Consider the following 15641-nt stretch of genomic DNA (forward strand, 5'->3'; position numbering starts at 1 on the left):
TGGGAACATTCTGTCATAAGATACTTAGACTATCCATGATGTGATAAAATATTACTTAAAGATGGACTTAGAGTAATTAAAGTGTACACAGTAAACTTTGGGGCAACAACTAAAAAATTAAATTAAAAATAAGTGTAATTGACATGCTAAGAGAGGAGTTAGTATAGAACCATATAAAATACTAAATTAAATCCAGAGAGAGCAGTGAAAGAAGGGAACAAAAACAAAGAGCAAATGCAATGACTAGTTATCAGTTACAAGTACTGTAAGCATGAATGAAAAAATTATACTATTTAAAAGACAGTGATTGTTGGAATGGATTAAAAAGATGACTCAACTATGTATTGTTTACAAGAAATCACTTTAAATATAAAGACTGATGTTAAAATTAAAGAACTCTGGAAAGACATGCCACACTAAACTAATCAAAAGAAAGGTGGGGTAGCTGGAGAACTATGAGAATTAAGTTAATATCTTACTTAGGAGAAATGGGGAATCCCACTTCTTGGGAATTCATATATGTTAAGATAAAAAAAAGAAGATACTGTCTAAAGAATTTTTCTGTAAATCTAAGACTATTCTAAAATTAAAAAACTCATTTTTTAGAAAGTAGCTATATCAAAAACATGTTATCAAGCAGTAAAAACAGTAAAATCTAATTTTGAGAGCAATAATATCCAAATATCTGTTCATATATAGAAGAGAAAAATTATATTCTTCAAATCATTAGTCATAAAATTACTTTGTAGGCCTTTTTATAACATGTCTAATTCCAATGTCTAATTTCATCTCATGGATTGTCTTAGCCTGATGACTAGAATCAGAGCTTAAAGAAATTTTTACGTAAATGATTTATGGCAAGTGTGTTCTCTGGTAAAATGGTCAAGGAAGTGATGGAAGAAAACAGAACAGAAAAAGCTAGACAAATGAGTGTGGCTCAGCTTGAATTTCTGAGCGTGAATAGCACTCTGCAATTGAAATGCCTTGAGGTCAAGTGTCTGGCTTTTGTATCCCCATATCAGACACTCTTGGGTCTCAATCTCCACTGTAACCAGACTTTGTATATCAGGACAACACAGACTATTACATGGGTATATATATTGCTTTTGTAATTAAAAAAAAAAAACAATGACAATTTAATGTAGTGGTTCAACCCATTTTTTTGATAGTTACGTTAGATAAGCCCATCATTTTTTATTTCATTTCTTTTGCTATTTTTCACATAACCCATAGTGCATGACTTTCTAGAATTTCCTTACTCTCAAAAAACGCTGACACAATCTCTTGTTTGTGCAAATGTTTTTCCAAAGCAGATTGCATACTGTACCTACTTATTACTTTTTCTTTATTACTCTCTTGCATGTTAAATGTCTTAAAATTAGGCCCAGAGTCTACAAAACTGGAAATTAACTAGTAGCTCTCATTCCAGAGGAAACATAAATTGTCAGTTTAAATGATTCTCTCTTCTACAACTTTGTTAACTACCTGATTTCACTCCATATTTCTAAAGCCAAATCACTACTATTCGATTAATTTAAGCTTTTACAATGCAAAAGTATAGTTGTACCAGACCAGCTGTACTGAAGTGCTATTTGCTTACTTAAGGCTGTTGTTTCAGAGACACTCAGACTTTGAAGGAAACTTACTTAACTAGGTACTATCAGGAGCAAAATAAAGTGATATATTTTCTCTACAAAAATATAAAAATAGTTTTCACTCTAAAAACGGTGCTGTCTAGGGGTCTGCAAGATGGCAGAGTGGGAGGACCATAAGCTCACCTCATCCCATGGAAAAATCTAGATAAAAACACATCATTGTAAATAACCCAGAAAATGACCCAAATGTTGGCAGAAGAGACTCTCCCTAAATAATCACAGAGAAAAGGCCACACTGAAAAGGTAGGTGGGGTGGAGATGTGGTCACAAACCAAACTAACCCATGAGACTGTCCCTCCCATGGAGGGAGGACACTGTAAGCACAGAGAAGGGAGAGGAGGATGCACCACAGGCATAGGACCCCAGACTGTGAAGACAAATCCCTATAACACTTGGCTTTGAAAACCAAAGGGGCTTAAGTTTGCCAGTTCCTACAACTAGCAAGGCTCAATACCTACGACTTTATTTATTTTTTTTTTTTTACACCTAACAACTTTAGAAATCAGTCAACTTGCCTTGGGGAGAGCCAGAGGGTGATAGGAAACTGAGTTCCCACCCTAAAGGAGACAGCACAACAAAGAGCCCTATGCAGATACATCACAGAAGCAGTAGTTTTAAAAAATTCCTGGTGTATACAGGAAGAAAATTTATTTACTAATCTCAGAATATGTGCTGGAAAAGCCAGAATCTTTAGGAGATGTCTCCAGAAACAAAGGAGCCAGTGGGTGCCATTTCCTTCCACAACCCCCCAGCCTAGATACACTGACACCTACTAGAACCAGGGAAAACACTCTCCACCTAGCTTGCTAACAATGTACCCTGCCCCAGCACTATCATGCAGATCCACCCGCCCCCCAAACCTGCCCTTGGCAGTTCTCCAAAGCTGATCCTGGTCTCCTCCCATAGCAGACATGTGTAAACCTTGATAACACTGTATACCCTGCCCCCAAGTTATTTTGTGAACCTGCCCCATCCAACCTGCCCTCAGCAGGAGTCTATCCAAAACAGCACTACATGTATGGCATCCTGCAAGCAGCCCTGATAGTGACCAGTGCCACCTCAAAGTAACTCCTACCCTGGAGAAAGGGGAAGATAATCACATACACCAACTTCACTGTAACCCCAGTAGTGGGCTGGGGACACACATCTGGTCTGACTACAGGCACCACTTACCAATAAAAGCCTCTCAGAGGACAATGCAGGGAAAGTGCCCTGTGTTGAATGTGACCACCATGCAAGCAAATACCTTGCCTGAGGCAATCCTAGACTGGCCCATTAACAACAGTGGGACCAAACCCTTCCCACAACAGGCATTGAAAATGACTGGACTTAAGGCAAACATGGCTCAGCCTCAATAGTTGGGTGTATGCAACATGCATAGGAGACACCCCTGATGCCCCAGTTTCTGGTGAACAAGGGACATTACACTGCAGGACACTACAGGACCTCTTCTTCATAAGGCCGCTACTTTCAATGACAGGAGATGTAGTGACTTTCCTAACCCTAGAAACAGAGTTAGACAAAGTGAGGAAACAGGAATATGTCCCAAAATACAAACAGGACAAAACTACAGTAAGAGAGCTAAACAAAACAGAGCGAAGTATTATGTCTAAAAGAGAATTTAAAGCAATGGCCATAAAGATACTCAATTGGACTTGAGAAAACAGTGAAGGACCTCAATGAGACCCTCAAAAAAGAGACAGAAAACATAAATAGAACCAATCAGATGAGGAACTCAGTAAATGAAATTTAAAAAAATTAAAAAGGAAATAAATAATAGACTAGAGGAAGCAGAAAAATAGATCAGTGTTCAGAGTAATAGAAAACAAGCTGAACAGGAGAAAGAAAAAAATAATAAAAAAATGAGAATAGATTAAGGGAACTCAGCAACACCATCAAGTGTAATAACATTAACACTATAGGGATCCCAGAAGAAGAGAGGGGAAGGGGGACAGAAAATTTACTTGAAGAAATAATAGTTGAAGATTTCCCAAATCTGGGGAGAAAAACAGAAATCTAGATCTAGGACAAACAGGAAACCCCTAACAAAATCAACCCAAAGATGTATACACTAAGAAACATAATAATTAAAAATGGCAAAATGTAGTGATAAAGAAAATTTTAGGATACATAAATATAGATTTGAAGGGGTACATGCACCCCGGTGTTTATAGCAGCATTATCAACAATAACCGAACTATGGAAAGATCCCAAATGCCCACCAACTGATGAATGGATAAACAAGATGTGGTATATATGTGTGTGTGTAACACACACACACACACACACACACACACACACACGCACACAAACAGGAATATAGCTCAGCCATCAAAAAGAATGAAGTCTTGCCATTTGCAATGAAGTGGATGGAACTACAGTATATTATGGTAAGTGAAATAATTCAGTAAGAGAAAGACAAATGCCATATGATTTCACTTGTATGTGGAATTTAAAAAACAAAACGGATGAACATATGGAAAGAGGGGAGGAAAAGAGAGGGAAACAAACCATAAGTTTTTTTTTTTTTTTTTTTGGAAAGAGAGATTGAGCGTGAGCAGGTGTAAACACATCTCTGCCCCTCTCCAGAGGGAGAGAATCTTAAGCAGACTCCACACTTAATGCAGAGCCCAGTGTCGGGCTCAGTGTCATGACCCTGAGATCATGACCTGAACCAAAATCAAGAGTCAGATCCTTAACTGACTGAGCCACCCAGACACCCTGAGACTCTTAACTATAGAGAACAGACTGAGGGTTGATGGAGGGAAGGGGTGGGGGATGGGCTATATGAGCAATGGGTATTAATGAGGACACTTGTTATGGTGAGCACTGGGTGTTGTATGTAAATGATGGATCATTAAATTCTACTGCTGAAACCAATACTGCACTGTATATTAACTAACTAGAATTTAAATAAAAATTTGAAAAAATAAAAAGTTTAAAAAAAAGAGCATTTTAAAAGCAGCAAGAGGAAAGATAGAAGTTACATACAAAGGAAACCACATAAAGCTATCAGCAGATTTTTCAGCAGAAACTTTGCAGGCTGGAAAGAAATGCCGTGATATACTCAAAGTGCTGAAAGGACAAAACCTGCGACCAAGAATATCCATCTAGCAAAGGCTAACATTCAAAATAGAAGGAAATATAGAGTTTCCCAAACAAGTTAAAGGAATTTGTCACCACTAAATCAGCTTAGTAAGAAATGTTAAAGGGGATACTTTGAGTGGAAGGAAAGACCATAAACAGGAGGAAGAAAAGTAGGAAGCACAAAAGCAGTAAAATTAATTATATCTATAAAAATCACTGAGGGGATCCACAAAAGGATGTAAAGTATAACACCATATACCTAATGGGGAGGAGAGAGGAGTAAACAATTCTTGCTTTTAGAAAGCCTTCAAACTAAGTGACCATCAACTTAAAACAGATTGCTATATGCATAAGATGTTACATATAAAATATAAACCTAATAGTAACCATAAATCAGAACCTAGTATGCAAAAAAATAAAGAGAATGGAATCCAAGTATATCACTAAAGAAAGCCATAAAACCACAAGAGAGAAGACCAACGGGAGAAAGGAATAAATAAGAACGATAAAAACAACCATGAAACAAGTAATGAAATGGCAATAAGTACTTAATTATCAATAATTAAGTAATTGAATAAATGGAATAAATACTCCAATCAAAAGACATAAGGTTATTGAATGGATAAAAAAGCAAGATCCATTCTTATGCTGCCTACAAGAGACTCACTTCAGACCTAGAGACACATGCAGATTGAAAGTGAAAGGATGGAAAAGTATTTACCATGCAAATGGAAGTAAAAATAAAGCTGGGTTAGCAACTCTTATGTTAGACAAAATAGATTTTAAAACAAAGACTGTACAAAGAGACAAAAGCATTACAAAAATACAAAGGGAAAAATACAACAAGATATAATAATTGTAAATACTTATGGATGCACATGATAGCACCCAAATATATAAAGCAGCTAATAACATACATATAGGAAGTAATTGATAGTAATACAGTAGTAGTAGGGGACTTTAAAACCCCACTTACATCAATGGACAGATTATTCAAACACAAATTCAACAAGGAGACAGCGACTTTGGATGACACATTGGACCAGATGGCTCTAACAGATATATTCAGAATATTCCATCCTAAAACACCAGAATAGACATTATTTTCAAGGGCACATGGAACATTCTCCAGAACAGATCACACTTTGGCCACCAAACAAGTCTCAACAAATTAAAAAGAACTGAAGTTATATCTGGCATTTTGTTCTGACCACAACACTACAAAACTTGAAATCAGCCACAAGAAAAGATCTGGAAAGAGCACAAATACATGGAAGTTAAATAACAGGCTACTAAACAATGAATAGGTCAAACAAGAAATCAAAGAGGAAATCAAAAAATACAAGGAGAAAAGTGACAGTAAAAATAAAAACACAATGGTCCAAAATCTTTGGGATGTAGCAAAAGCTGTTCTAACAGGAAAATTTATAGCAATACAAGCCTATCTCAAAGAGCAAAACAAACCTCAAATAAACAACCTACCCTTACACCTAAAGGAGTCAGAAAAGAAAAACCAACAAATCCCCAAAATGGCAGAAGGAAATAAATATCAGAGCAGAAATATTTGAACTAGAAACTAAAAACATAGAACACATCAACGAAACCAGGAACTGGTTCTTTGAAAAGATCAAAAAAATTGATAAACCTTCAGCCACACTCAAAAAAAAAAAAAAGGATTCAAAATCAGAAATAAAAGAAGAGAAACAGCAACTGATGCCACAGAGATACAAAAAAAAATATATGAGATTATGAACATTTATATGCCAACAAATTGGACAATCTAGAAGAAATAGATAAATTCCTAGAAATATATAACCTGAAACTGAATCAGGAAGAAATAGAAAATTTGAACAGAACTCTTACTAGCAGAGAAATTGAATCAATAATGAAAAAACTCCCAATAAACAAAAGCCCAGAATCAGATGGCTTCACAAATTCTACCAAACATTTAAAGAAGATTTAATACCTATTCTTCTCAAACTATTCTAAAAATAAAACAAGAAAGAAAATTTCCTAATTTATTCTATGAGTCCAGCATAACCCTAAGAGCAAAATGCGATGACGACTCTACAAAAAAGGGAATACTACAGGCCCATATCTCTGATGTACATAGATGCAAAAATCCTCCACAAAATATAGGCAACCTGAATCCAACAATATATTCAAAAAATCATTCATCATGATCAAGTGGGATTTATTCCAGGGATGTAAGGGTAGTTCAGTATTTACAAATCAATCAACAAATTCATCACATCAACAAGAGATAGGATTAAAAACCATATGATCATTTCAATAGATGCAGAAAAAGCATTTGACAAAGCACAACATCCATTCATGATAAAAACTCTCAACGAGTAGGTTCAGAGAGAACATAGATGACATAACTAAGGCCCTATATGAAAAACTCACAGCTAACATCATCCTCAATGAAGAAAAAGTAAGAGCTTTTCCCCTAAGGTCAGGAACAAGACAAGGAAGTCCATTGTCACCACTTTTATTCAACAAAGTCCTGAAGTCCTAGCCACAGCAATCAGACAAGAAATAAAAGTCATCCAAATTGGTTGAAGTTAAAATATTCACTATCTGCAGATGACATGACCCTATATATAGAAAACCCTACAGACCCCATCAAAAAAATATTAGAACTCATAAGTGAATTCAGTAAAATCACAGTATACAAAATCAATATACAGAATCTGTTGCATTTCTACACATTAATAATGAAGCAGCAGAAAGAGAAATTAAGAAATCACTTCCATTTGCAAAAAAATCTTTAAAAAAATGGGGCGCCTGGGTGGCACAGTCATTAAGCGTCTGCCTTCGGCTCAGGTCATGATCCCAGGGTTCTGAGATCGAGCTCCACATTGGGCTCCCTGCTCCGTGGGGAGTCTGCTTCTCCCTCTCCCACTCACCCTGCTGTGTTCTCTCTCTCACCGTCTTTCTCTCTGTCAAATAAATAAAAAATTAAAAAAAAATCACTTCCATTTGCAATTACACCAAAAATAATAAAATACCTAGGAATAAAATGTAACCAAGGAGGTGAAAGACCTATACTCTTAAATTATAAAACATTGATGAAAGAAATTGAAGATGACATAAACAAATAGAAAGATATGTCATGCTCACAGAATGTGAAAGTAATGTTAAAACATCCATATTACCAAAAGCAATCCACAGAATTGATGCAATCATTATGAAAACACCAATAGCATTTTTGACAGAACTAGAACAAAAATCCTAAATTTGGATGGCACCACAAAAGACCTCAAATAGCCAAAGCAATCTTGAAAAGAAGAGTAACACTGGAGCTACTGCAATCCCAGATTTCAAGATATACTACAGAGCTCTAATAACCAAACAGTATAATAATAGCACAAAAGTAGATACACAGATCAATAGAACAGAATAAAGAATGCAGAAATAATATAGATTTATATGGTCAATTAATCATCGACAAAGTAGGCAAGAATATGCAATGGAAAAATAGACAGGTTCTTCAATAAATGGTGCTGGGAAAACCAGGCAAAAGAATGACACTGGACCAATTTCTTTTACTACAAAGAAAATAAACTCAAAATTGATTCAAGACCTAAATGTGAGATCTGAAACCATAAAAATCCTAGAAGAGAACACAGGCAGTAATTATCTGACATAGGATATAACAACATTTCTCTAGATACGTCTCCTGAGGCAAGAGAAATAAATCAAAAATAAATCATTGGGATAAAACACTTCTGCACAGCCAAGGAAACAATAAGCAAAACAAAAGACAACCTACTAAATGGGAGAAGATAGTTCTAAATGACCTATGTGAAAAGGGGCTAGTATCCAAAATATATAAAGAACTTATATAGCTCAACACCAAAAATAATAATGTAATTAAAAATGGGCAGAAGATATACAGATGGCCAACGGATACATGAAAAGATGCTCAACATGACTAATCCTCAGGGAAATGCAAATCAAAACCACAATGAGATATCACCTCACACCTATTAGAATAGCTAAAATTAGTAACACAAGAAACAACAGTGCTGGTGAGGATATGGAGAAAAGGAAATCCTCTGTACTGTGCTAGGAATGCTAACTGGTGCAGCAACTGTGGAAAACAGTATGGAGGTTTCTTAACAAACAAAAAAAGAATTACCTTATGACACAGTCATTCCACTACTGGGTATCTACTCAAAGAATACAAAAGCACTGGGGAGGGGTGCCTGGGTGGCTCAGTTGGTTAAGCGACTGCCTTCAGCTCAGGTCATGACCCTGGAGTCCCGGGATCGAGTCCCACATCGGGCTCCCCGCTCAGCGGGGAGTCTGCTTCTCCCTCTGACCCTCTTCCCTCTCGTGCTCTCTATCTCTCATTCTCTCTCTCTCAAATAAATAAATAAAATCTTTAAAAAAAAAAAAAGCACTGGGGAGCTTGGGTGGCACAGTTGGTTAAGCAGCTGACTTTTGGTTTTGGCTCAGGTTGTGATGTCAGGGTTGTGAGACTGAGTCCTGCTCCACGCTTGGCACAGAGTATCCTTAAGACTCTCTCTCCTTCCTTTCCTCCCCCCACTCTCTAAAATAAACAAATAAATCTTTTTTAAAAAAGAATACAAAAACACTAATTCAAAGGGATATACGCACCCTTATCTTTATTGCACCATTATTTACAACAGCCAAAATACAAAAGCAACCCATGTTCACCAATAGATGAATGAATGAATGAAGAAGATGAAGTATATATATACAATGAAATATTACTTGGCCATAAGAAAGAATAAAATCTTGCCATGGTGGACCTCGAGGGTATAATGCTAAAGAAAATAAGTCAGACAGATAGTGACACATACCATAGGATTTCGTGCATGTGGAATCTAAGAAACAAATGAACAAAGAAAAAAAGAGACAAAAACCAAATTCTTAACTATAGATAACTGGTGGTTACCCACAGGGAGGTAGGTGGGAGAATGGGTGAAACTGGTGAAGGGGACTAAAGAGTGCACTTTTCATGATGATCCCCGAGTAATGTATAGAAGTTTTGCATCTGCTATCTTGTTCGCCTGAAACTAATATAGTACATTATATTGGAGTTAAAAATAATTTTAAAAAATATGCCATCAATTGAATATAGTAAATTCATAAAATATAAATAGCTGCTTTGGGTATTTTGTGTCAATTGGATAGAACTGCGCTGTAACTAACATCGTTTATATGATACTAATCATTGGCTGGTTATCCAGATAAAATCATGGGTATATCACAATTACTTACCAAAATCCTAGGTATAAACTTTATTCTTTTCCAGTAGAAGTGAAATGTCCTTTTAAAAAATGCTTGACTGATGGTTCACTTAAAGATGAGTATAGAAAGAATGTGGTATATAAATACATCAATATGTTTATACATGTTTATTCTCTATGCATTGAACAAAGATGCCTCTAGATATGATTTTAAGTTCAACAGCCCTCATTCCATCCCTTGACTTTCCAAGTCGAGGAAAAAATGTATTCAAGTTAAGAAAATATCTACCAAAGATGATGAAAGATAAAGTATTGCTTGAAGCAAGTATCTTTTGCTTACCTCCTGAATGTAATACATTTTAGAGTCTAGTTTATTTCATTATTGTATTACACACAAATAAAACCCAAGTTCAATTTAAGCAAGTTAAACATCATACTCCTGTACTTATATATTTTTAATGCTGTTCATGTTTTAGGTATCTTTTTTTATGAAGAACTGATACTTGTCATCCAGACTTCTTTAATTATTAACTTATCTTATGAGTTTAAAAAAATCTTCAAAAGGTAAACTAGTTATCTGCAAAGAACTATTCTGTCTTTAATCAAAGATATATCAAGTCTCTTTGATCTGATGAACAATGGTTTGAAAAAAAAGTAAACCTTGCTTTTGGTCGGTTGATTAAAGGTAGTTTCTAGTCTTTCAGTATTCTATCATTCAGAGATAAATTTCAATTTAATTAATGATAGATTCCAATATAAATTGCCAAAACAATCTTGAATTGATTTAAAGACTAGGTTAGAAAATTTTCACAAACTATAATATAATTTGCATTATTTTAACACATTTTTCTATCTTAAAATAATACAAGTTGGGTTGCACTCAGAAATGCAATTTTAAATCCTAATACATTTAGTGAAGAGTGTAATAGTTAATCAAGATGCATATGAATAACTAAAAAAGGAAGGTATAATTTAAGAGAGGGAACATGGCTATATTGACCTAATTTACCAATCTTGTTTTAAATCATACTTATGTAATACATTTTCAATTAATGAACTTAACGTTAAGATATTAAGGTATTGGTTTAAATTTGCAACACTTGATTTGCAATTATATTTGTATCACTCCACACAGATTTTACGACAAACTATACATTATACAGAAAATGTATGTTTTCGTATGTTCTCTCTGTCTTTCTAGCAGTCGTATAGAATAGAATAGCATATTTCTAAACATGAGTGTGGATTTTAATCAAGAAGAAAGTGTTAAACATTACCTGAATAACCTGCAAGGAAAGGTGTTTCAGAGTCAAGGTTGTGTTTACATGCAAATTTTGAATTCACTTAACATGCTTTGAATGGCATATTTATCCAACTTCCACTATATAGCACTGAACTACAAGCAGCAAATTTTTTCCCTTTATTTTTCTATGTTACCATAGATGCAAAAATAAAAAAATAAAAGGTTTTTATGTATGTATTTCTAACCCCCCCAACACAAACACTAACTCGAATGTCATAAAACTAAAATAAAATTTCTTTGAAGAAACAGCTATTTGGCCATTAACCCCCACTAGTCAAAGTTCCATTGCATGCATTTGCAATTGAGGCTTATTTTTGGCCTATTATGAGGATGTCCTATCTTGGATTCCCACAAAAAGATCTTCAAACAAGAAATTTAAGGGCAATTTGGGAAGAATCTGTAAAAAGCACATATAGGGAAAAGGACAAGGGAGACATGGAATAGAAGTCCATATAGTTTGCACTGAGGAGCACAAGGCCATTGTGATCACCTGGGTCTCAGACCTGGTATGGACTTCTAGGAAATGATTTAGATCAAATCTAAGGGTAGCTTACTTGAGGGGCAAGGAAACCGCCGTGTTTGTATACTAATTTCCATCCATCATTGTTCGAGCTGTTCTACAGAATCATTTTTTAGAGGTAATTTGTTATAGTATCAGTAGAAAATTAATACAGTGTCAAATGTATCTTTGATGATAGGATTGGTAGAAAATTTGTCCCCTCTACATTGTTGGTAGGATGACAGGGTTCTGTTGTTTTTGTTTTTAGAATGCTATATTGCAGTCTTCATATTGATTAGTATATAAATTTCCTTGAGCTTACTAATTACACTTCTAGAGAAATAGGGTTAATTGTGTGTCACAGGCATTTACCCAGATGTTCACTGAAGCATTCATTCACCATTATTTATTGGACACTATGCTATACATCTTCGATTTACTCTCTAGATCTCCCTCCACTGTATCAAAGAACTCCCTTGTCATCTAGCTTCCCTTTGGAAATGGGCAACTTAACAGCCCTGCATGTTAATACAGAGAGAAAGGAGAGTGCAATCAATGATATGTCCTCCCAGCTCCCTCCTTGCAAAAATCTGTCATGGGCTGGCTATATCACAATCCCTAAGCCACAACTCCCATGAGCTGACATTCTCTACAGCACTCTTCTGCTCCCTCCCTTTGACCCTTAGTGAATGACAATTCACTCAAATTACTAGATTCCAGTGTGCATTCTATTTTTTGCCACCTATGGCTTTGGCTAATACAACCATTTATGATATGGCAAGTATTGTAGTTGCCAGCATTATGTCACTCAGCTTAAATTCCAGTGAGGAAGACTAGCAATGCAACTATAAATGACTAAAATGTGTGGATTTGAAAGAGAAACAAGCAGAAAAGAAGTGAATTTGGGGGGCACTGAAATGAACCAAGAGGATATTCTGGAAAATATTTCTGTGAGTAACGTAAAGGAACTGAAGGTTCGTCTGTGATTTTCTGGACAGGGAATTGAGAAGGGAAGCATTTCACCTAGAGTGAGATCATTAAGAGCAAAGACTCTGAGATAGAAACATGCCTAATATGTTTGAGCAATCAGAGTCCAGTGACACTGGAGCAGAGTGAGCAAGAAGGGAAGCACAGGTGGTCAGCTCCTATAGAATTTTGTAAGCTATCCTAAGGGAAGTGGTGTTTAATCTGAGTGAAACAAATGCTTAATGCAGGTATTTTAGCAGGGGAGTGAAATGCTATGTGCTTTGTTTTAATAGAATCACTCTTTCTGCCTTGTTGGAGTGAAATGGAGGAATTGCCAAAGTGGGAAGACTAGTTAGGAGGCAATGGAAATAATCCAGCAAAGATGTTGCAACCTGTGACCAGGGTAAAGTGTGGAGGTGATTTACTTCTGGATACTTTTGTACGTTGAAAGAAAAATACAGTTTCCTAATGGATTAGATGAAGAATGTAAGAAAAAACAACAGTTAAGGATACTGTTAAGATTTTTGGGTCAGAGCAACAGTTTTAGTTGACTTTTACTGAGATCAGAAATACTGCTTTGGAGCTGGTTCACGGAGGTACGTTAAGAGGTCAATTTTGGATTTGTTAACCTTGATATATCTAATATATATGTAAGAAAAAACTTAACTAGGGGATTAGAAGTATAAATCTCATTTCAGAGGAACAGACTAGTCTGGGTTTATTAATTTGGGAGTTAGCACTATATTACAATCAAAGCTGTGAGACTAGGTAAGATCAACTATGGATTTTGTATAGATATAAAAGGGAAACTTGACAGGATGGGGCTCTGCAAATGCTGGCTCTATGGGGAAGGGAAGAAAAAGACAGAAATAGCAGCAAGTGGGCAGAAGAATCAAGATTTGGTGTTGCGCCAATGAAATGAGCCTTTCAAAAATGTAATGAGCAACAGTGTCAAATGTCAGTAGCATAATGACCCAAAATATCATATGTTGTTAGTAGTCCTGAATAAGACCACCTCCGGGAACTAACTATTCTAAGAATTAATACAGATGGTATTGGGGATCTTTTTAAGTGTCAAAGGGTGAAAATCTATTTGGATGAATTTAAGAGAAAATGGAGAGTAGAGTATTTTCAGATAACTGAAAGGGCTGGTTCCTGGGGAGGGTAGTGATATTGTTTTGTGTGCCAGTTTAAAATGGAAGTAATAAAAGTACATTTGTATGCTGAATAGAATGGTCCAGGATAGAGGGTAAATTAGTAATATAAGAAAGTAGGACTGGGGCACCTGGGTGGCTCAGTCGTTAAGCGTCTGCCTTCGGCTCAGGTCATGATCCCAGGGTCCCGGGGTCAAGCCCCGCATCGGGCTCCCTGCTCGGCGGGAAGCCTGCTTCTCCCTCTCCCACTGCCCCTGCTTGTGTTCCCTCTCTCGCTGTCTCTCTCTCTGTCAAATAAAAAAATAAAATCTTAAAAAAAAAAGGTAGGACTAAATGCATAAAAAAGTACTGGCCTTAGCTAGGTATAAGGATAGTTTAACCTCTGTAAGAGGAGAGAATATTATATGGGCACGAATCCAGGTTCAGCAGATTGAGAGCTTGCAGAATTTCTCATACAGTGACTTCTGTTTTCTCAGAGAAAAGGAATTAAAAAAAAGTCAGCAACTGAGTGTTAGAAAAGGAAATAAAATATTAGGAGTTTTGAAGAAAGAGGATAAAACTGAAGTCAAATAGATTGGCAGAGTGGATGGAAAAGAAATGTATGATTGTTTATAAAGCTAAAAGGCCAGTCAGTTCAGTAATCAAAAGTGAGATTAATCAGCAAATTTTTTTCTTCTTCTACCTTAGCCACCTTCAGCTGCACTGGTGTGGTCACTGAGAAGGTGAAGAGTTAGATTTACCCAGAGTTAGTATTTTGCAAAATGCTGATGATGAAAGAAGTCAAATTTGGTAATTATTATAATAGATATTTATGTATTACTAACATATCTTTATAATATGCCAGGTACCATTCTAAGCTCTTTATGATTATTCACTCATTTAAATGTCTTAATAGCCCTAGGAGGTAGATGTTATACTTCGCCCATATGTACAGATGAGGAAATTGCAATACAGACAGGTTAGGCTCTTTGGCTCATGTGTTGGAGGGTGTAAGTGATAGCATTAAGTCTCAACCCATGGTGGTCTTTCTGGACAGCTCATACCCTTTAGGAATTTAAGCAGGTAAGGAAGGAGTAAAGGGCATGAGATGAGAGGTCAAAAACAAACCTGTCCCCAAGATGGTGGCCACCATGAGGAAGGCGGCTGCAGAAGATGTCAACGTTACTTTTGAAGATCAACAAAAGATAAACAAATTTGCACGGAATACAAGTAGAATCACAGAGGTGAAGGAGGAAATAGAAGTAAAAAAGAAACAACTCCAGAATTTAGAAGATGCTTGTGAGGACATCATGCTTGCAGATGATGATTGCTTAATGATACCTTATCAAATCGGTGATGTTTTCATTAGCCATTCTCAAGAAGAAACACAGGAAATGTTAGAAGAAGTAAAGAAAAATTTGCAAGAAGAAATTGATGCTTTAGAAGCCAGAGTGGAATCAATTCAGCGAGTGTTAGCGGATCTGAAAGTTCAGTTATATGCAAAATTCGGGAGCAACATAAACCTCGAAGCTGATGAGAGTTAAACATTTTATAATACTTTTTAAAATTTGTTTAATAAAGGAATATTGTTTAAAATGATAATTTCCCTTCTTCAAATGATATGGAAAGCAAAAGTTTCTTTTTTTTAAATTTTCATTTAATGAAACTTGCCTATTTTCACATGTCTTGCTTATTCGTTTTATATTTTTAAAAGAAGACAGTATTCATCTATGTATTTTGCATAACGATTCTATCAAGTGTAGGGGCTTTATG

General features: G+C 35.8%; 1 pseudogene; it reads left to right on the plus strand.

Annotated features, from left to right (window-relative positions):
• The first annotated feature begins 15007 nt into the window (after nt 1–15007).
• Nucleotides 15008–15412, plus strand: LOC114206073 (prefoldin subunit 4 pseudogene; annotated as a pseudogene).
• Nucleotides 15413–15641: the final 229 nt, after the last annotated feature.

Source organism: Eumetopias jubatus, unplaced genomic scaffold (genome assembly GCF_037043125.1).
Source record: "Eumetopias jubatus isolate StellerSeaLion01/CBP00866 unplaced genomic scaffold, mEumJub1_p1.0 scaffold_2, whole genome shotgun sequence".
Classification (NCBI taxonomy): Eukaryota; Metazoa; Chordata; class Mammalia; order Carnivora; family Otariidae; genus Eumetopias; species Eumetopias jubatus.